The sequence below is a fragment of the Rana temporaria genome, chromosome 3 (genome assembly GCF_905171775.1).
Source record: "Rana temporaria chromosome 3, aRanTem1.1, whole genome shotgun sequence".
In the NCBI taxonomy this organism is placed as follows: domain Eukaryota; kingdom Metazoa; phylum Chordata; class Amphibia; order Anura; family Ranidae; genus Rana; species Rana temporaria.
The window spans coordinates 25413413-25434495 of record NC_053491.1 but is presented as its reverse complement, the minus strand read 5'-3'; positions in this window follow the sequence as shown (position 1 = coordinate 25434495).

Here is a 21083-nt window from a genome sequence, read left to right as displayed (position 1 = left end):
TAGCCCTATCATCTTATTAGTATTTTTTACCTTTCACTCTATTAGGTTTATATACCAGCCTATATCTGTCTGAAAATACACACCTATATCCATTTTGATACCTGGAACTTGTTACTCCATTGATCCAGAGTTTCCATTGGAAATCCTATTTTTTCTTATCCATTATCGTGGATGGTAGGTCCACTACATTTTTTATGATATAATCTTGCTTCTTTCTATACACAAAGTGGTTAACTATCACTCCCTACTGGTGACTTGTGGAGCTTCGCTATCATCTTTCCCTGCCTCTATTATCACCGGCAATATATATATATATACTTTTCTTTTCTCCTGCCTCACTATTTAGGCATACCCGTAATTGCTCGCCAACCTTTTATATTGGCGAAGACGGGTCACTTCTGAACACATTTGTTCTATTTATATGGGTATGTGGCATGTCCCTACACCTCCCTCACTTGAACCTTTTTTCGCACCGTTCGCATGGCAATTTGTGGCAACCTGAGTCATACATTATGGTGCTCTTATGCACAAGGAATACTATTTGTTTCTATTTATAAAACACACAATGATAAATTAAAATCTGAAACCAATAATAGTCTATGTTTTTCCTTCCAGAAAGTTTTCTTTTTAAGCTCCTGAAGAAGCAGTAACATGCGAAACATGTAGAGCCTATTTATCAAAAAACGCCAATTGAAGTCTACGTTTGTTCATCAACTGTTGTTGTTGTCCCTTGTGGACTGTTTGTGGTTTCAGTATAACCCCTCTGGGTTATTAGCATTTTAGAGATATTCTATGCTCACCAATGTTTTTAATGTAGTAAAATATATGTTTTTTTATATATTGTTTTTCTGTACTGTAATTGTTGATTCAACTACCCAGTTTTCTGGGCTTGTATCAATAAAAAACGTTTATACTTTGTGTTAACCATTGGTGCCTATAAAGTCCATTATTCCTCCAAAAATTAAAATTCTCTACTTATGCTAGGACGTAGCATTGTAATACCTTTGGACACCCATAGTCCATCCTATGGTTGCTGTTTCTCCATTTTTTTTCATTCTGTATCTGCATGAAGCACGCAGCACTTTATTTAATTTTTGCATGAAGCAAGATTGGAAACTGGACTTGTTTTTGATACACATTGGGCCAGATTCACGTAGCCCGGGCGCAGCGTAACGTAACCGATTTAGGTTACACCGCCGCAAATTTTCTGTCTAAGTGCCCGATTCACAAAGCACTTACCTGGAAATTTGCGGCGGTGTATCCTAAATCTGTCCGGCGCAAGGCGGGCCAATTCAAATGGGGCGGGTACCATTTAAATTAGGCGCGCTCCCGCGCCGGACGTACTGCGCATGCTCCCGACGCAAATTTCCTGACGTGCTTTGCGTGAAATTACGACGCGCCAACGTTTTGTGAATCGCGACGTGAAAAAAAGACTTGCGCCGGGAAATTATTATTTTTTTTTTTAAATTCAAAAGCGACGCGGGAAAGACGGGTATACTTTTACATGGTGGAGTCATTTTGCACTTTGTAAAAGGTGCCCTATCTTTGCGACGGCAAACTAACACTTGCGGCGACGTAACGACGGGAAAAAGTTTCGTGGATCGCCGTAACTGCTAATTTGCATACCCGACGCTGGTTTACGACGCAAACTCCCCCCAGTGGCGGCCGCGGTACTGCATCCTAAGATCCGACAGTGTAAAACTATTACACCTGTCGGATCTAAGGGCTATCTATGCGTAACTGATTCTATGAATCAGTCGCATAGATAGAAACAGAGATACGACGTCGTATCCCTTTTGTGAATCTGGCCCTTTGTTTGCACTTTTTATATTTTCAAGGACAACCACCAGCATTGTATTGCACATTTATATATATGTATTATTAATTTTTTATTTTTCATGATATATGATATTTTTTATGATATTTATTTTTCATGATATATGATATTTTTTATGATATTTATTTCTCTTTATTTATTCACTTATTTATTTGGATTGGTAACAGACACTATCACGTGATAATTTAACCACTTAGGTGGATATATTGGTTTATTATTTAAGTACACTTATACTCATTTTACACTTAAGTAGGCGCCACCACCTGCTATTTTCACCCATTGCCTTTCTCCATCTAGGTGGAGTTTTTTCATGCAGGGGCTGCCACTCCAATATTTATTCATTTAGTTTATTCACAGCATCCCTTGTCACTTTAATTTAAATTGTCCGTAGCACAGATTCATTCCCCTTTTTATATCTTTATGGACCTTGCTTTGTGTACTGGTGGGCAGTCATGTTGGAACAGGAAGGAGCCATCCCCAAACTGTTCCCACAAGTTGGAAGTGTGAAATTGTCCAAAATGCTAATGCCTTAAGAGTTCCTTTCACTGGAACTAAGGGGCCAAGCCCAACCCCTGAAAAACAACCCCCACACCATAATCCCCCCTCCACCAAAATTATTTGGACCAGTGCACAAAGCAATGTCCAGAAAGACATGGATGAGCGAGTTTAGGGTGGAGGAACTTGACTGGTCTTCACAGAGTCCTGACCTCAGAGATGAGAAGAGATGAAGCTGTTATAGCTGCAAAGGGTGGGCCAACTCAATATTGAACCCTACGGACTAAGCCTGGGATGTCATTAAAGTTCATGTGCATTTAAAGGCAGGTGTCCCAATACTTTTGGTAATATAGTGTATCTTTGGTAAGCTCTACACATCAGAGCTGAATAACTCAACACCAAGTTCACTATATGGGCCCCTTATTTTGTATATGTTATGTTTATATTTGTACATGTTGATCATATCCCCTGTTAATCTCCTCTTCTCAAGAGAGAATAAATTCAGTTCCTCTGATCTTTCCTCATAGCTGAGCTCCTCCATGCCTCTTATCAGTTTGGTTGCCCTTCTCTGCACTCCAGTTCCCTGATATAAAGACTACACACGATACAATTATTGGCAGGGAATTGACTGTTGACAAACTGTTGTCCTAAAATCTGACAGAACCCTCCTTTTGACAATTGTTGTTCAACTTTTGGCCAACAAATGTTGGATGACAGGCGAGTACATTTTTGGCGGACAACAGTCACACAAAAGTCGAAAGTACAAACACCCAAATACAAAATTAGCAGAAGGCGCCCAAGGGGTGGCGCTCAAGAGCTGAAATTCCTCATAGTATATCACTACATTTGTGTTTGTGGCATGACGATTTGTGTAACGTTAGTATGCAAGACAAGATCCTGGCACACGCCCTTTTGACGAAAATCAGATGCTCGGTTGGCCAACAATCGTACCGTGTGTACGAGGCTTAGGCCCTGTACACACGGTCGGACAAAACCGATGAAAACGGACTGAAGTTCAGTTTCATCGGTCCAAACCGACCGTGTGTTGGCCCCATCGGTCAGTTATCCTTCGGTCCAAAAATTTAGAACTTGCTTTAAAATTCAACCGATGGACGCCTAACCGATAGGTCAAAACCGATGGTTAGTACGCAAAAGCATCGGTTCAAAACCCGCGCATGCTCAGAATCAAGTCGACGCATGCTTGGAAGCATTGAACTTTGTTTTTCTCTGCACGTCGTTGTGTTTTACGTCACCGCGTTGGACTCGATCGTTTTTTTAACTGATGGTGTGTAGGCACATCAGACCATCAGTCTGCTTCATCGGTCAACCGATGAGAACGGTCCTTCGGACCGTTCTCATCGGATGGACCTTAAAGGGGAGGTTCACCCTAAAAACGACTTTCTAGTATTACATTGGCCCCCCACATTACAATACAATTATGCCTATTATGTTTTTTTTTATGCTGTACACAGGGGAGGGCTGGCAGCCTTAGGCCTGGGGGGCAAGTCCAGTCACGTGGCCCATTGAACCACCGAATTGGCTCACCATCCATCTACACCACATTCCCCCGAGAGAGAGAGGGGGAGACTGCTCCATATTGTCCCCGAAAGAGAGAGACCATTTGACACTGCTTGCCCAGAGAGAGAGAGAGAGACTACTTGACACTGCCTGCACAGAGAGAGAGAGACCGCTTGACACTGCCTGCACAGAGAGAGAGAGAGAGACCGCTTGACACTGCCTGCACAGAGAGAGAGACCGCTTGACACTTCCTGCAGAGAGAGAGAGACCGCTTGACACTTCCTGCACAGAGAGAGAGACTGCTCCACATTGCCCGCAGTGCAAAGGGGTCACTCTCTGTGGGGGCAGTGCAAAGGGGTCACTGTCTGTGGGGTTGAAAGTTTTCCAACCATCAGAATACAGTGATCACTGCTGGCAGCTTTAGCAGCCAGCAGTGATTGCCAAAATAAAATAAAAAAAGACACGCTGGTTGTACTGAAGTCAATTGATAGATTGAATTCTCTACAACCACATTCTGCACATAGATAGATTGAACTTTCTGCTGAACCAGCAGAATTTCAATCTGTCTATGGTGGCCTAAGTCAACCAGCCTTTGGGTTTAATAATACCCTCAAATCTTGAGAAAGAAATGCTCCACTTGGGTGTAGAAATTCATTTTTTACTCCACCTTATTTCCAGAACTCTTAAGGTATTAGATGTGCAAACAATAAGGTGAGAGCACATCTAATACCTACTGAGAGTAATGGAAACCAGGTGGAGTTCAAAAGTGAACCATGCCATTACCTGGAGGAATTGGCATTTAGGGGGTTAAAACAGGCAGGGAGGAAATGTGATATCACCTTTTCAGTGAAGTGGCAGTGCCTGCTGCAAGTGAATACAAGTTTTTGGGCTCACACTGGGGTACTGCCAGTTTTCCACAGTCATAGTCCCCCAGGTTGCACATTTGTGCTGCATTTTCTGGAATTGCACCAAAGATGCAGCATTCAGGACATTTTGTGCACTTTCAGAACATGCAGTAAAAATGTGCAATCTCTATGGGAATAGGGGAAACATGCAGGAAGACAAACTGCAAGATACCAGTGTGAGCCCACATCATAACACCTGGGTAGTGTCTGTCACAGGCTGCTAGAAAAAAAAACGTTTTAGCTGCAGAGAGGGGGAGGGTGAAGAAGCTCACTTACTTTACTTGTATGGTCCCAGGAAACTCACTGCATTCGAGCCGACTGCTCAGATTGAACTTCCCGCCCACACATCTTCTTCCCAGTCAGCACACAGGCTGGCCATAGTGTGGGCGGGGAAAGAGAGAGCAGCCTCTGCCAGCCAATTGTGTGGAGGAGGGTGGGAGGGGCTGGGCTCTGTAACACAGACTGCCGGTGACTTGTCCTGAATGTTCCCCTATGGGGGAAGTTCCTCCACTCACTGCGCAGGCGCAAACTTTCTGACGGAAATCCCCGAACCTCGCCCGGCAGCCAGGCTCTTTCCTTAACATCCCCGTGGATTGGAGGATGTTAAAAAAAGAGCCAGGAGGCCGAGCGAGCGAAGCGAGCCGTCCGAGCGAAGCGAGGACGTGAGGCCGACTGGCCACTTTCCTCTAAGTCCACGTCGCCCTGGATGCCGGCCGCCGTTCGGGGATTTCCGTCAGCAAGTTTGCACCTGCGCAGTGCTTGACGGAACTTTCCCGATGGCTGGAACCAGCTCAGCGCATCAGTTCGCGCATGCGCTGGAACTTCCATGATACATGGAACCAGCACGTCAGATCACCGGCTGTGAGACAGAAGACATCGCTGCTCACAGTGCTGGATATAGCTGCCGCACTCAGCCAGCTCAAATACTGCGCATGTGCGGTCCTGAGCTGGCGACAAGGCAGCCTTTGCAGAGCATATCAGAGCAGCCCAGGGGGAAAACGCATCCTTGTCCCCTGGCCCAGTCCGCCCCTGGCTGTACATACCTTGGTACAGCTAATTCACCCGTGGCTTCCGGGTTGCGAGTCCCGCGGGAGTGGGCGTTCCTAACATGCTGGTGATTGACGTGATGACAAAAAACGAGCTCCCCCCGTCGCGTAATCTGCGTCACGATTGGCGAAAGGAGCCGAACGGCGAGTCGGCGCTATACTGCGCCTGCGCACACCGCCATTCGCCTCCTTTCGGCAATCGTGACGCAGCTTACGCGACGGGGGGGAGCTCGTTTTTGGTCATCACGTCAATCACCAGCATGTTAGGAACGCCCACTCCCGCGGGACTCGCAACCCGGAAGCCACGGGTGAATTAGCTGTACCAAGGTATGTACAGCATAAAAAAAAACATAATAGGCATAATTGTATTGTAATGTGGGGGGCCAATGTAATACTAGAAAGTCATTTTTAGGGTGAACCTCCCCTTTAAAGGGTTTGTAAAGGTATATTTTTTTCCCCTAAATAGCTTCCTTTACCTTAGTGAAGTCCTCCTTCATTTACCTCATCCTTCCATTTTGCTTTTAAATGTCCTTATTTCTTCTGAGAAATCCTCACGTCCTGTTCTTCTGTCTGTAACTCCACACTGTAATGGGAGGCTTTCTCCCTGGTGTGGAGTGTCGTGCTCGCCCCCTCCCTTTGACTACAGGGGAGTCAGGACGCTCTCTATGTTGCAGATAGAGAAAGGAGCTGTGTGTTAGTGGGCGTCCTGACTCTCCAGTAGTCCAAGGGAGGGGGAAAGCACGACACTCCACACCAGGGAGAAAGCCTTGCATTACTGTGTGGAGTTACAGACAGAAGAACAGGAAGTGAGGATTTCTCAGAAGAAATAAGGACATTTAAAAGCAAAATGGAAGGATGAGGTAAGTGAAGGAGGACTGCACTAAGGTAAAGGAAGCTATTTAGGAAAAAATAATTGTACCTTTACAACCTCATTAAGTCTGGGATGTCATTAAAGTTCATGTGCGTGTATAAAGACAGGTGTCCCAATACTTTTGGTAATAGTGTGAATTAGCTAAAGCGGAACCTAGTACTGTACTAGTAATCTCCACTATTAACAAGATTGTAGAATGTATAATGTGATCCACTGGAATACCCAAGAGTACAAGGGACAGATTTAGTGATTTCCGCATAGACTGAACTTATACCATATCTAAAGCCATCTCTACTGATCTCTGGGAATTGGTAAACTTTAAAAAAGAAAAAATCCGATAGTCAATGGTTTACTTGTTACTTATTTCCCAGCACATTCCGGTAAAAAGAACAAGTAACATTACAGGAGCTATCAAATGTCTGAGTGTAATCCCTCAGTAGCTGCTTTGGTACATTTTTTGGTGATGTAATACACGGTATCAGCTGACCCCAACAATGCTCAGGCGCTGTTAACACTCTGCCTTGGGGAGGGTTATGAGTGGGTCTGACTACACACAATCTTTCCCCGAGGTCTTCTGTTCGGAGACCTGCCAGAGCCTCCGACTATAACTCCAATGTGCTTGTATTGCAGTAGTGCTGAAATATGTTTCTTTCCAAATCATTAAAGGCTGGAATTTCAGAGCCGCGCTCCTGGGGAAAACACGCTTTTCTCCACTCCTATTTGTGAAAGTCTCAGCACACAAATATATATATATAAGCTCGGCTCCCAAAACTGCCCGCTTTTACGACATTATAAATATTTACTGTCTCACCGTATGCTGTCCTCAACTCATTTCTTCTACCCAACAATTATCATTTAGCGGGAAGTTGCTTGGGTTTACCAATTTTTTCGTTGGGTATTGCAATTTAGACAAGTACAAATGACCAAGAAAGCCTTTGCATTACGTAGACGGGTCCAGGCAAGGTTTTGCCTTTGCCAGGGGTGGAGTAACAACTAATGGGGCCCTCGGGCAATAGGAGATTATGGGGCTCCCGGGCAATAGGAGATTATGGGGCCCCTGAAAGACAGAATTCAGAGAGTAGTGGTTAATGATTCATACTCTGAATGGTCTAAGGTTATCAGTGGTGTACCCCAAGGTTCAGTGCTGGGACCCTTACTTTTTAATATCTTTATAAATGATATTGGGTCTGAGATCAAAAGTAACATTTCTGTCTTTGCAGTTGAGACCAAGCTATGCAGTGGAATAACGTCTTTACAGGATGTCTCCAATTTACAAGCCGACCTCAATGCTCTGTCTAATTGGGCGACTATGTAGCAGATGAGCTTTAATGCTGATAAATGTAAAGTTATGCACTTGGGGGGCTAAGAATATGCATCATACATACTAGGGGGAGTACAACTGGGGGGATCTGTAGTGGAGAAGGATCTGGGGGTTTTAGTTGATCATAAGCTCAATAATAACATGCAATGCCAAGCTGCGGTTTCCAAAGCGAGCAAAGTCCTTTCTTGTATTAAGAGAGGTATGGACTCCAGAGACAGAGATATAATTTTGCACCTGTACAAATCATTAGTAAGACCTCATCTGGAATATGCAGTTCAGTTTTGGGCCCCAGTTCTCAAAAAGGATATCGGAGAACTGGAGAAAGTGCAGAGAAGGGCAACCAAACTGATAAGAGGCATGGAGGAGCTCAGCTATGAGGAAAGATTAGAGGAACTGAATTTATTCACTATTGAGAAGAGGAGAATAAGGGGGGATATGATCTACATGTACAAATATATAAGAGGTCCATACAGTGAACTTGGTGTTGAGTTATTCACTTTACGGTCAACACTGAGGACAAGGAGGCACTCTTTACCTCTAGAGGAAAAGAGATTTCACCTCCAAATACGGAAAGGTTTCCTCACAGTAAGAGCTGTGATAATGTGGAACAGACTCCCTCTAGACGTGGTTCTGGCCAGCTCAGTAGATTGCTTTAAGAAAGGCCTGGATACTTTCCTAAATGTACAGAATATAACTGAGTACTAAGATTTGTAGGTAAAGTTGATCCAGGGTAAATCCGATTGCCTCTCGTGGGATCAGGAAGGAATTTTTTCCCCTGCTGTAGCAAATTGGATCATGCTCTGCTGGGGTTTTTTGCCTTCCTCTGGATCAACTGTGGGTATGGAGTTGGGTGTATGGCATTGTACTGTGTTTTTTATTTTGTTTGTTTGTTTATTTTTTTTGTGGTTGAACTGGATGGACTTGTGTCTTTTTTCAACCTGACTAACTATGTAACTATGTAAATATATATTGTAAGGGGTTAGCTCTGTAGCGGGGTGTGTGACCCCCTGGATAGGTTCACTACACACTGAATTTATACAGACAGGCAGTCGAAGATGGTTAAAAACAAAGATTTTGGTTTATTCTTCCATCTTGCTGGAAACAAGTGCAAGCATCCAAACAGCATTAACAAAATCAAACATAAAATAAACCCTGGCCACTTTGGGCGTCTACCTTCCACACAGGAACCTATCTATGGAGTCTGGCACAGCCTAGTGCTGGGCAGACACTGCTGGTCATACAGCAGAAAAAACAATAGTCTTTTGATTTTTATCACACAGAAAAATCGATCACCACCTCACCTCCTCAGAAGACTTTCTGTTACTGCTCTCCTTCACTCAGAAGGCCTCAGGATGCAGGAAGTTGTGGTAATCCTCTGGATTACTTATAGAGGCCTTAATTGCCTCATTCTGAACAGCTGAAGTCTTCCAACGCCCTTAAACCTTTTCTGGCTGCTTCTGCACGCGACGCCTAATAACAATTGGTGTATTGTCTGAACAAGGCAGAAATGTACCTCCCATCTGTGACAACACCCACAGATTTACCTGACTTCCTGTCACAATATATATATGCTCAAAGAATAAAGTGCTGTGACCACCACATGGCAAAAAAAAATAACCTTTTGGAATTTACAAATGCAGCAATTTAGAAATCGGATGAAAGGTTTATCACTGGGAAACACTTATTGATAGATAAGTAGTGCAATTTATATACAGCTATATAGATCAGACCGAAATGAGGGACAAATAAGGAGGAACGAGGGACAGAGGGACTTTATTCTGAAATTATAACTAAAGGAAAAACTTTTTTAAAGTTCTGGATAGAGTGGAAAGGGATTAGAATGCTTGTCAGGTTTAATTGCTGTCTGTGCCCCCGTTAGGGTGACCACATTTCCAAACTGACATTCAGACACACACACCCTCTCTCACCTTCCCCCCAAAAAATAAAGGGGGGCAGGGGGAAATGTAGTTTCGGGGGTTGATGTGGAATTTGGCGGCAGGTTATTTGTCAGGTGAATGTGCCACTTGCCACCAGATACAGTGCCACTTGCCACCCATAGCCTGCCACCAGATGCAGTGCTGCTGACACTCCCTCTGCATGAGCCAGGTGCGTAGAAGGAAAAGAGTGGCATCACTATCTGGAGAGTAAAGATCCCAGTCCCTGCTGCTTGCCACTGGGTACTGGAGAAGGAGGAGGTGTCGAGGTGGGTGGGGACAGCAGTGCTTCACTAGGCGCAAGCCTCACTCCCGGTCTCACTGTCTGAGAGTAAATTGTCACTGGTTGCAAGATGCCAGGCAGCGCTGGCCCTAGCAACCAGTTCCGCAAATGTAGTTATTAGTTAGTAGGGGGTGGCTGTGTCCTCTATTTCATTCCGGGACATTGTATTGTCCCAGAATGAAGGTGCCCGGGACCCAGGACAGTGTCAGGGAACCAACCGTGGAAGAGCTGTCAGATGTGCTCTTCACGGACCAGCAAGCGCAGTGCGCATGCGCGCGCAAATGCGTGCAACACGCGCAACGCGCATGCGCGCGCAAATGGGCAACAACTCTGCAAATCCTGTATTCTTCACTGTGCGCGCGTGTGCGCCAGTACGCACGCAATGCGGGCGGGACTCCTGGCGTCAGTGCCCTATTTAAAGACTTGCTGCAGCAGTTACCAACTGCTGCATGATCGTTAGCCTTTGTGTGTTCCTGACCCCCTGTTCCTGTGTTCCTGTTTACCCGTTGACGACCCGGCTTGCATGACCTGACTTCTCCAGTGTATGACCCCGGCTTGTCTTTCGGATTACTCTTATCCTGTTCCTGCCTGATTGTTCCAGTGTATGACCCCGGCTTGTCTTTCGGATTACCCTCATCCTGTTCCTGCCTGATTGTTCCAGTGTATGACCTCGGCTTGCCTTCTGACCTACTCCAACTACATCCAGCTTCCCGTGCATGACTTCCGGCTTGGCTCCTGACTCCGCCCCTGGGTTTTCCTGCGTACCTACCTGTCATGGACCTTGGAGTAATGGAGTGGTTACTGAGCTATATTGAGACATTTCCATTATGTGATAAGCCTGTTTAAAGCCTTTGTGATTATCAGGTGTGGGTGTCTTCTGTCGGAGACAGCCCGTCTGAAGATGTATGTGTTTATGCTAAGGGACTTTGTATTGTTCTAAAGGTCAGAAGCCTCCTGTCAGGAGCATTGAATTAGCATTCTATTGTCTAAAGCAATGTAACCTCTCAGAGGTAGTAATTAAATAGACCGGGTTATTGTGTACATTGATTACCCCCTGGGGCTTCTGTCTCAATACACAAGTCTTTCTATCCAAGCTATTGGAGAACCCTTTAGCCGCATAGCCGTAGATATTATAGGCCCACTGGCCCGCCCCAGTGCCACCGGGAAGAAGTATATTCTTACGGTGGTGGATTACGCCACCCGCTACCCGGAGGCCATTCCCTTATCCAATATCCAGGCAGATACAGTAGCAGATGCCTTACTGCGGGAATTCACTAGGGTAGGGTTTCCCCAGGAGATATTGTCCGATCAGGGTACCCAGTTCACAGCTGAGCTGACGCAACAGCTTTGGTGTCTCTGTGGAATTAAACCCCTCCAAAGCTCCCCCTACCACCCTCAGACTAATGGGCTGTGTTAGAGATTTAACGGGACCCTGAAGCAGCTGCTTCGGTCTTTCGTGGAGAGTAGGAAGGATTGGGAGAAATACCTTCCCCATCTACTGTTTGCATACAGAGAGGTACCCCAAGAGTCCACAGGGTTTTCCCCATTTGAGCTGTTATATGGGCGAAGGGTTAGGGGGCCCTTAGACTTAGTGAGGGCCCAGTGGGAGGGGGTAGAGGATCCGGAAGGCCTCCCCATCCTTAGTTATGTCTTGGAACTCAGGGAGCGACTGCGGCACCTTACTGATCTAGTCCATGAGAATATGCAATCGGCCCAGAATCAGCAGAAGGTTTGGTATGATCGGGCTGCGCGAAATCACACCTTTTATATCGGACAGAAAGTCCTGGTACTAAAACCCCTGAAGCAAAATAAATTACAGGCCTCCTGGCAGGGTCCCTATCAGGTGGTAAAACAGCTGTGCGATACCACCTACGTGGTTGCCAGCTGTGCCGACACAAAAATCAAGACGACGTTCCTCATTAATATGATGAAGGCCTTTAATGAAAGGGCGGAGGCAGTAGCCGCCATATGCGCTCCACCCACCGGGGACTCTGAATATCTACCGATGCTGGAGCTTCCCGAAATCAGTAACTGTTCCGGGGGGGTGGAGGATATACGGCTAGGAGATGGATTAGGATCCCAAAAACGAGAACAGGCCAGAGAATTACTCCAGGACCGACAAGAGATGTTCTCGGCACTCCCTGGGTACACTCACATAGCTGTGCACAAGGTAGAGACTCCTGGGCAGAAGCCTCTGAGACAGCCAGCCTATAGGATTCCCGGAGCAGTGCAAGAAGGGATGAGAGCGGAGATTAGGGAAATGCTTGAGTTAGGGGTGATCGAACCCTCAGCAAGCCCCTGGGCGTCCCCTGTAGTATTAGTCCCAAAACGGGATGGCACAACCCGATTTTGTGTGGACTATAGGCGACTGAATGACTGTACTGTGACAGATGCCTACCCTATGCCCCGAGTGGACGAATTGCTGGACAAAATAGCTCAGGGACAGTATCTGACGACTATTGACTTGTGTAAGGGCTACTGGCAGATTCCCTTGGACGCGGAAGCAATTCCGAAGTCGGCCTTCATCACCCCGTTTGTCCTTTACCAGTTTCTGGTGATGCCATTTGGGATGAAGAATGCTCCGGCTACCTTCCAGTGGATGATAGATGAACTCCTCGATGGTCTGCAAGATTTTGCATGTGCCTATCTTGACGACATCGCAATCTATAGCCAGACCTGGGAGGAACATCTTAGACACCTGGGAATAGTGCTGGATAGGATCCGAGCCGCAAACCTGACCCTCAAGCCAGACAAATGTAACATCGGGATGTCTGAAGTGCAATATCTGGGACATAGAGTGGGATGTGGGAAGCAGAGGCCAGAACCTGCAAAAATAGAGGCCGTCCTAAATTGGCCGGTTCCCAGAACCAAGACCCAGGTACTTGCATTTTTAGGGACAGCAGGGTACTACAGGAAGTTTGTACCCCACTATAGTGACATAGCCAAACTCCTAACGGACCTGACCAAAAAGACTCTCCCTAAACAGGTCCTGTGGTCCCCGGAGTGCGAGACAGCATTTCATCAGTTAAAAACCGCCCTAACGCAAGCTCCCATACTGGCGGCACCTGATACTAACAAACGCTTTGTCGTCCATACAGATGCCTCCATGTTCGGACTGGGAGCTGTACTAAGCCAAGTTGGTGATGACGGGAAAGAGCACCCGGTGGCGTATCTCAGCCGCAAGTTGTTACCCCGGGAAGTTGGATATGCTGCTGTGGAAAAGGAGTGTTTGGCCTTAGTCTGAGCATTAAAGAAATTGCAGCCCTACGTGTATGGACGCTCTTTTACCATCATGACGGACCACAATCCTTTAATATGGCTTAACCGCGTGGCGGGAGAGAACGGGCGATTACTACGGTGGAGCCTGGCTTTGCAACCGTACAATTTCACCATACAATATCGGCCAGGGCCTCAAAATGGGAATGCGGATAGTTTATCCCGGCAGACAGTCCTGGAACCTTAAGGCTACTTTTCCAACATCCTCGAGTTGACCCGTTTGGGTCCCACTGCGGCTGTTGGACTGTTTCCCAGGGGAAGTAATGTCATGGACCTTGGAGTAATGGAGTGGTTACTGAGCTATATTGAGACATTTCCATTATGTGATAAGCCTGTTTAAAGCCTTTGTGATTATCAGGTGTGGGTGTCTTCTGAAGATGTATGTGTTTATGCTAAGGGACTTTGTATTGTTCTAAAGGTCAGAAGCCTCCTGTCAGGAGCATTGATTTAGCATTCTATTGTCTAAAGCAATGTAACCTCTCAGAGGTAGTAATTAAGTAGACCGGGTTATTGTGTACATTGATTACCCCCTGGGGCTTCTGTCTCAATACACAAGTCTTTCTATCCAAGCTATTGGAACAATCCCTGTTGACTATTTCAAGTCCTCATTTGCATGGTCAAGGAGGACCTGAGTGAAGACTGCATACTTTACAATTGACCAATGGGAAAGCGGTTGTTGGGGGTGGGATGTACCAAATTCTGTATAAAAGTGTGCTGTGTACTTGAAAATAAAGAGTCCTGTTTGAACTTACATACAGCCTGCCTGGTGTTTGTTCTTAATGGGTCTGAACGGCACATAGCTGTAGTTCGGACCCCGGAACCTTGGATGACTGGACCATCAGACGCTGCAATCTGCAAGCTGACTCACTGGTAGCAGAGGAGTGTCGGGAGAGCAGAACCGGGCGAGAAAGGATCTCGTCACACTTCCTCATCTGGTACTTCCGTGGTACCCCTGCCTAACTACGTCTCCTGGTGGATAGCTGAGCTTCTACACCTTCTCAGCAAGTCGCAGCTGGCAACCCCTGCATCTCCGGGCACAGCACCCCCTGTCTCACCTCCGGGGGGTGTTCTGCACTCAGTCGCAAGGGAAGCCCTCTCAGCACTTCGACCTCTAGTAAGGTACGTGACAGTATCATGCAGCCAGAAGTTTCAGAGGCCGACGGAGGTGCTTCCCCACTTGGGACTTTGTGCCAGCAGGTCGCAGCCCTTACACAAACAGTGACGTGCCTACAGGACCGCTACTTCCAGCTTGAAAGCGACCCTCCGAATCAAACGATGTTCCCTCCTCCGGAGCCCCGTGTACCCACTCCTGAACGTTTCTCAGGTGACCGAAAGAAATTCAGAGCGTTCAAAGTCTCCTGCATCCTGTACCTGACCCTGCAGCCAAGGACTTTTGCCTTAGAAACTGTTAAAGTGGGGTTCGTTATCACTCTGCTGTCTGTCTGCTGTCTGTCTGTTCCATCAGTTATTGGAACTAAAAGACCCCGCCATCAACACTTTGGACTCCTTCTTTAAAGCTATGGCCACCTTATACGATGATCCTCTACGTCCGGCCACCGCGGAGGCAGCTCTCCATGCTCTACGACAAGGACAGCGCCCTGTAGAGGACTATACGGTGGACTTCCGTAACTGGCCTGCAGACACGGGATGGAACGAGGCCGCCCTCAAGCATCAATTCCGCCTGGGCTTGTCTGAACTTATTAAGGACGAACTGGCACGAGTAGAGGCTCCTGCCACCCTGGAGGGGCTCATTCAACTCGCCATTCAACTTGACAGGCGCCTGCGGGAGCGTCTGTCTGAGCGTGCCTGCTGGCCCTCTCACTATCAGTCTACGGCTCCAGACACTCACGCGCCCTCCTCTTCGGCCACGTTCAATAGGAGGCCTATACAGGTTGGCATGGTTCGCCCTGCCCTGACCCCCAATGAAAGACTTCATCGCCGGCAGGCGAATCTTTGTTTTTACTGCGGAGAGGCCGGACATCTTCGTTCCAACTGTCCAATCCGACCCTGTAGATCTTCCCCCCGCAACCTGCTGCATCTCCAAATTCCGAACCCCTCCTCAACTCACCTGGTTCTCCATGTCACATTACAGTTGGCAAGTGGGGAGGTCAGATTCCCAGCAATCATCGATTCCGGGGCTTGTAGTTGCTTTTTGGACATTTCCATTGCTAAAGACTACCAAATTCCTCTGCGGAACAAGACACATAAACTTGAGATTCATTTAGCTGATGGATCTCCACCTTGTTCAGGGCCTGTTACCCAAGAGACTAACCCTATATTCACCTCAACTGATTCTGGTCATCAAGAGTTCCTCTGTCTTGATGTTATCTGTTCACCGATGTTTCCTGTGATCCTGGGACTCCCTTGGCTACGGGCACATAGCCCACAGATAGACTGGAGCACAGGGAGTATCTCCTTCAAATCAAGTTACTGCCGCCAGCACTGCATGAGGCCCGAGCTTATAGTTCATCCCAGTTGTCTCACTGTCCAGCCAGTCTCCACTTCTAACCCAGATGTTCCATCAGTCTATCATGATTTTCTAGATGTCTTCGACAAAAAAAAGGCCGATACGTTACCACCCCATCGTCCTTACGACTGCCCTATTGAGTTGTTGCCTGGTGCAGAAATCCCCTTTGGGCGAATATTCCCACTTTCAGAGACTGAGCTCGAGACCTTGCGTCAATATATTGACGAAAACCTAGAAAAGAAGTTCATCCGCCCATCTTCCTCTCCAGCCGGTGCCGGGATCTTCTTCGTGGAGAAAAAAGATCACACCCTCAGGCCCTGTGTGGATTACAGGGAACTCAATAAAATCACCATCAAGAATCGCTACCCTCTACCTCTCATCCCCGAACTTTTTCAAAGATTCCGTACTGCACGAGTCTTTACGAAACTAGATCTTCGAGGTGCCTATAACCTTGTGCGCATCCGGGAAGGGGACGAATGGAAGACTGCCTTTAGAACCCGTTTTGGACACTTCGAATATCTCGTTATGCCTTTTGGCCTATGTAATGCCCCGGCGACGTCTCAACATTTCGTGAACAACATCTTTAGAGAGTTCCTAGATTACTTTGTTATTGTTTACTTAGATGACATTCTTATTTTTTATGCTACCTTGGAATTACACAGAACCCATGTCCGGAAGGTACTAGCCACATTAAGGTTGCACGGGCTCTATGCAAAAGCGGAAAAGTGCGAGTTTGAAAAATCTTCCATACAGTTCCTGGGTCTAATCATTTCCACATCTGGAGTCTCCATGGATCCTCAGAAAGTGTCCGCTATTTTGGAATGGTCAGCGCCTACTGATAAGAAGGGCATCCAAAGGTTCATCGGGTTTGCAAACTTCTATAGGAGGTTTATTAAAGACTTTTCTGGCATCATTGCCCCCATTACCCAGCAGACCCGCCAGCATACCCGTTTTCAGTGGACCCAGGAGGCCCAGGAGGCTTTTAGTAAACTAAAGACTCTGTTCACCTCAGCTCCCATCTTACGACACCCGGATCCAACGCTACCTTATGTCCTCGAGGTCGACGCATCAGAAGTTGCCGTAGGGGCCGTCCTGTCTCAACGACAGGGCCCTAAAGCTTTGTTACATCCAATAGCCTTTTTCTCCCGAAAATTGAGCCAGCCGGAAGAGAACTATGACGTGGGGGACCGGGAGTTACTGGCAATAAAGACTGCTTTAGAGGAGTGGCGGTATCTCCTGGAAGGTGCTGCTCATCCCATCATGGTATTCACAGACCATAAGAATCTCGAGTACCTCAGATCTGCCAAGAGATTAAGACCACGGCAAGCCAGATGGGCTTTATTCTTTTCAAGATTTAATTTTCATCTTACCTATCGCCCGGGGTCCAAGAATGGTAAAGCAGATGCCCTTTCACGCATGTTCCCAGAAACTCCAGAGACTGTCGTTCCTAGCACAAATCCTGTCCCCCCAGAATTTGTTGTTGATTCAGCCCGACCTAAGGTCAGCTCTAAAACAAGCCTCTGCTCAATGTCCTGAATCCGAGAGTTCTGCATTCAGAAAACAAGAAGGGCTCCTGTGGCACGGAAATAAGATTTTTGTACCTGAGGGAGCCAGACTTCAGCTTCTCAAGACCCTTCATGAACACCAGCTTGCGGGTCATTTTGGGGTCCATAAGACTTCTGAGTTGATTCAGCGATCCTATTGGTGGCCGGACCTGAGGAAGGATTGCAAGGACTTTGTAAGTTCCTGTACAGTTTGTGCCAGAAGTAAAGGAAGCCGCACGCAAGCCTGGGGTCTGTTAAGACCGCTACCTGTCCCTGACCATCCATGGAAAGCGATATCTATGGATTTCATAGTGGAATTACCCCCCTCTGAAGGATTTACCACGATCCTGGTGGTGGTCGACCGGCTAACGAAGATGGCCCATACATTTATCAAGGAGATTGTGAGATTGCATGGCCTGCCCAGTAGTATTGTATCCGACAGAGGGGTGCAATTTACCTCAAGATTTTGGAAGGCTCTCTGTAAAGCCTTGAACATCGAAATCTGCTTGTCATCCGCTTATCATCCACAAAGTAATGGCCAAACAGAGAGAACCAATCAAACACTAGAGCAATATCTCTGCTGTTTTTCCACCTCCTCTCAGGACAATTGGGTAGCCCTACTTCCATGTGCCAAATTTGCATACAATAATTCGGTACACTCCACCACTAACCAGTCTCCATTTTGGGCAAATTACGGCTTTCATCCGTCCTTTTTGCCCAATACCGTTCCTGAAGCAACGGTGCCTGCTGTACAAGACAGATTAACCTTTCTCCAAGACAATTTACAGATTCTTCGAGAAACTATGCAAAGATCCCAGGAGGACTATAAAAAATACTATGACAGAAGGAGGAAGGAGAGTCCGACTTTGGAAGTAGGAGACAAGGTTTGGCTTTCCACTTTGAACCTTAAACTGTCCTGCCCATCCCGGAAACTGGGTCCTAGGTTCATTGGTCCTTTCGAAATTAAGAAAAAATTTATCCTGTGGCCTTCGAATTATCCCTGCCAAATACCTACAAGATTCATCCAGTCTTTCACGTCTCACTTCTCAAACCAACCATTACCGGTTCCTTTCCTGGAAGAGAAGACCCACCTCTGCCTCCAGTTACAGTGGGTGAGGACACAGAATTCGAAGTGGAAGCCATTTTGGATAGTCGAAAGAGAGGTAGACAAATTCAATATTTAGTAAAATGGAAGGGCTACTCTCTCGAGGAAAGCTCTTGGGAACCTGCAAAGGATGTTCATGCCCCTAAACTGTTGGCTGAATTCTTCAGGAAGTATCCAGAAAAGCAAGTACGTCTGGGCATCCGGAGGCTGCCCCTGAGGGGGGGGCACTGTCAGGGAACCAACCGTGCAAGAGCTGTCAGACGTGCTCTTCACGGACCAGCAAGCGCAGTGCGCATGCGCACAAACGGGCAACAACTCTGCAAATCCTGTATTCTTCACTGCGCGCGCGTGTGCGCCAGTACGCACGCAATGCGGGCGGGACTCCTGGCGTCAGTGCCCTATTTAAAGACTTGCTGCAGCAGTTACCAACTGCTGCATGATCGTTAGCCTTTGTGTGTTCCTGAGCCCTTGTTCCTGTGTTCCTGTTTACCTGTTGACGACCCGGCTTGCATGACCTGACTTCTCCAGTGTATGACCCCGGCTTGTCTTTCGGATTACTCTTATCCTGTTCCTGCCTGATTGTTCCAGTGTATGACCCCGGCTTGTCTTTCGGATTACCCTCATCCTGTTCCTGCCTGATTGTTCCAGACCTCGGCTTGCCTTCTGACCTACTCCAACTACATCCAGCTTCCCGTGCATGACTTCCGGCTTGGCTCTTGACTCCGCCCCTGGGTTTTCCTGCGTACCTACCTCATCTGATACTTCCGTGGTACCCCTGCCTAACTACGTCTCCTGGTGGATAGCTGAGCTTCTACACCTTCTCAGCAAGTCGCAGCTGGCAACCCCTGCATCTCCGGGCACAGCACCCCCTGTCTCACCTCCAGGGGGTGTTCTGCACTCAGTCGCAAGGGAAGCCCTCTCAGCACTTCGGCCTCTGGTAAGGTACGTGACAGACAGACATGTCAATTGCGGGACAGTCCTGGGCAATCCGGGACACGTGGGCACTCTAGCCCCCATTAGGGGTATTCACCATTACCATTATTATTGAAAGTGAAAGTAAAAGAAACATCCCAAATTTCAGGTTGTCCCCAGAAAGGTAATAAAGGGTAAATCTTAAAATGGGCACACTAGTTCTGGTGACTTGGGGGGTCCCAAAGGAATTTAATTTGTAGGGGTTTCCTCTCACTTCCTGTTTGGCTATGGGACAAGAAGTGAAGGGAAATCTCTGCGATGGGACACAGATGGTGAAAAAAAAATCTGTCATGCCTCGTACACATGACCAGTTTTCCCATCGGGAAATACACACGGCCGGGTTTCCCGACCAAAGCTCTCATGGCCGTTTTCCTGCCAGGAAAACCTATCTTGTGTAAAAAGCATCAGTGGTTAAAACCCTCCCTTGCTCTATTCAAAAGAGAAAAAAAAGTTTTGTCTATAGTTCTACTTGAAGGAGGGACAATCCTTCGAAATCAGGGACAGTTGGGAGCTATGCAGGAACTCATCAACATGAATCCTGATCAGTTCTTTGACCCGTATAACAGGCACCTGAGGGAACATATGGAGTTAGGGTTGCCACCTCATCCCTTTAAACCCAAACACATATTAATTACACAGGTTCTGTGGCTGAATAAGGTGGTAATAAAACTCACTTAGCACCTTATCTGCATTAAATTAGCCTCAAAACCTGTGCAATTAGCCACTTCAACCCCGGAAGAATTGGCTGCCCAATGATCGGGCCATTTTTTGCAATTCGGCTCTGCGTTGTTTTTAACTGACAATTGTTCGGTCGTGCGACGCTGCACCCAAACAAAAATTACATCTTTTTTTTCCCCAAAAATAGAGCTTTCTTTTGGTGGTATTTGATCACCTCTGCGGTTGAATTTTTTTCCGCTATAATCAAAAAAAGACCAACAATTTTGAAAAAAAAAGCAATATGTTTTACTTTTTGCTATAATAAATATCCCCCAAAAAAATATATAATTTTTTTTTCCTAAGTCCAGGGCCATATGTATTCTTCTACATATTTTTGTTAAAAAAAATCGCAATAAGAGTATATTGATTTGTTTGTGCAAAATTTATACGCCCAGATCCACAAAGAAATTACGCCGGCGTATCTATTGATACGCCGTGCAATTTCTACAATCCCCCGTCGTATCTTTGTTTTGTATCCACAAAACAAGATACGACTGAATGTGAGCTCGATCCGACTGGCGTACGTCTTAGTACGCCGTCGGATCTTAGGTGCATATTTACGCTGGCCACTAGGTGGCGCTTCCGTTTATTTCTGCGTAGAATATGCAAATGAGCTAGATACGGCGATCCACACACGTACGTCCGGCGCATTTTTTTACGTCGTTTCCATAAGGCTTTTTTTCAGCGTAATGTCACCCCTGCTCTATGAGCCATACGCAATGTTAAGTATGGACTTCGGGCCAGCGTCGAATTTTTCATCGTTTGCGTAAAACGTTTGCGAATAGGGCTTTG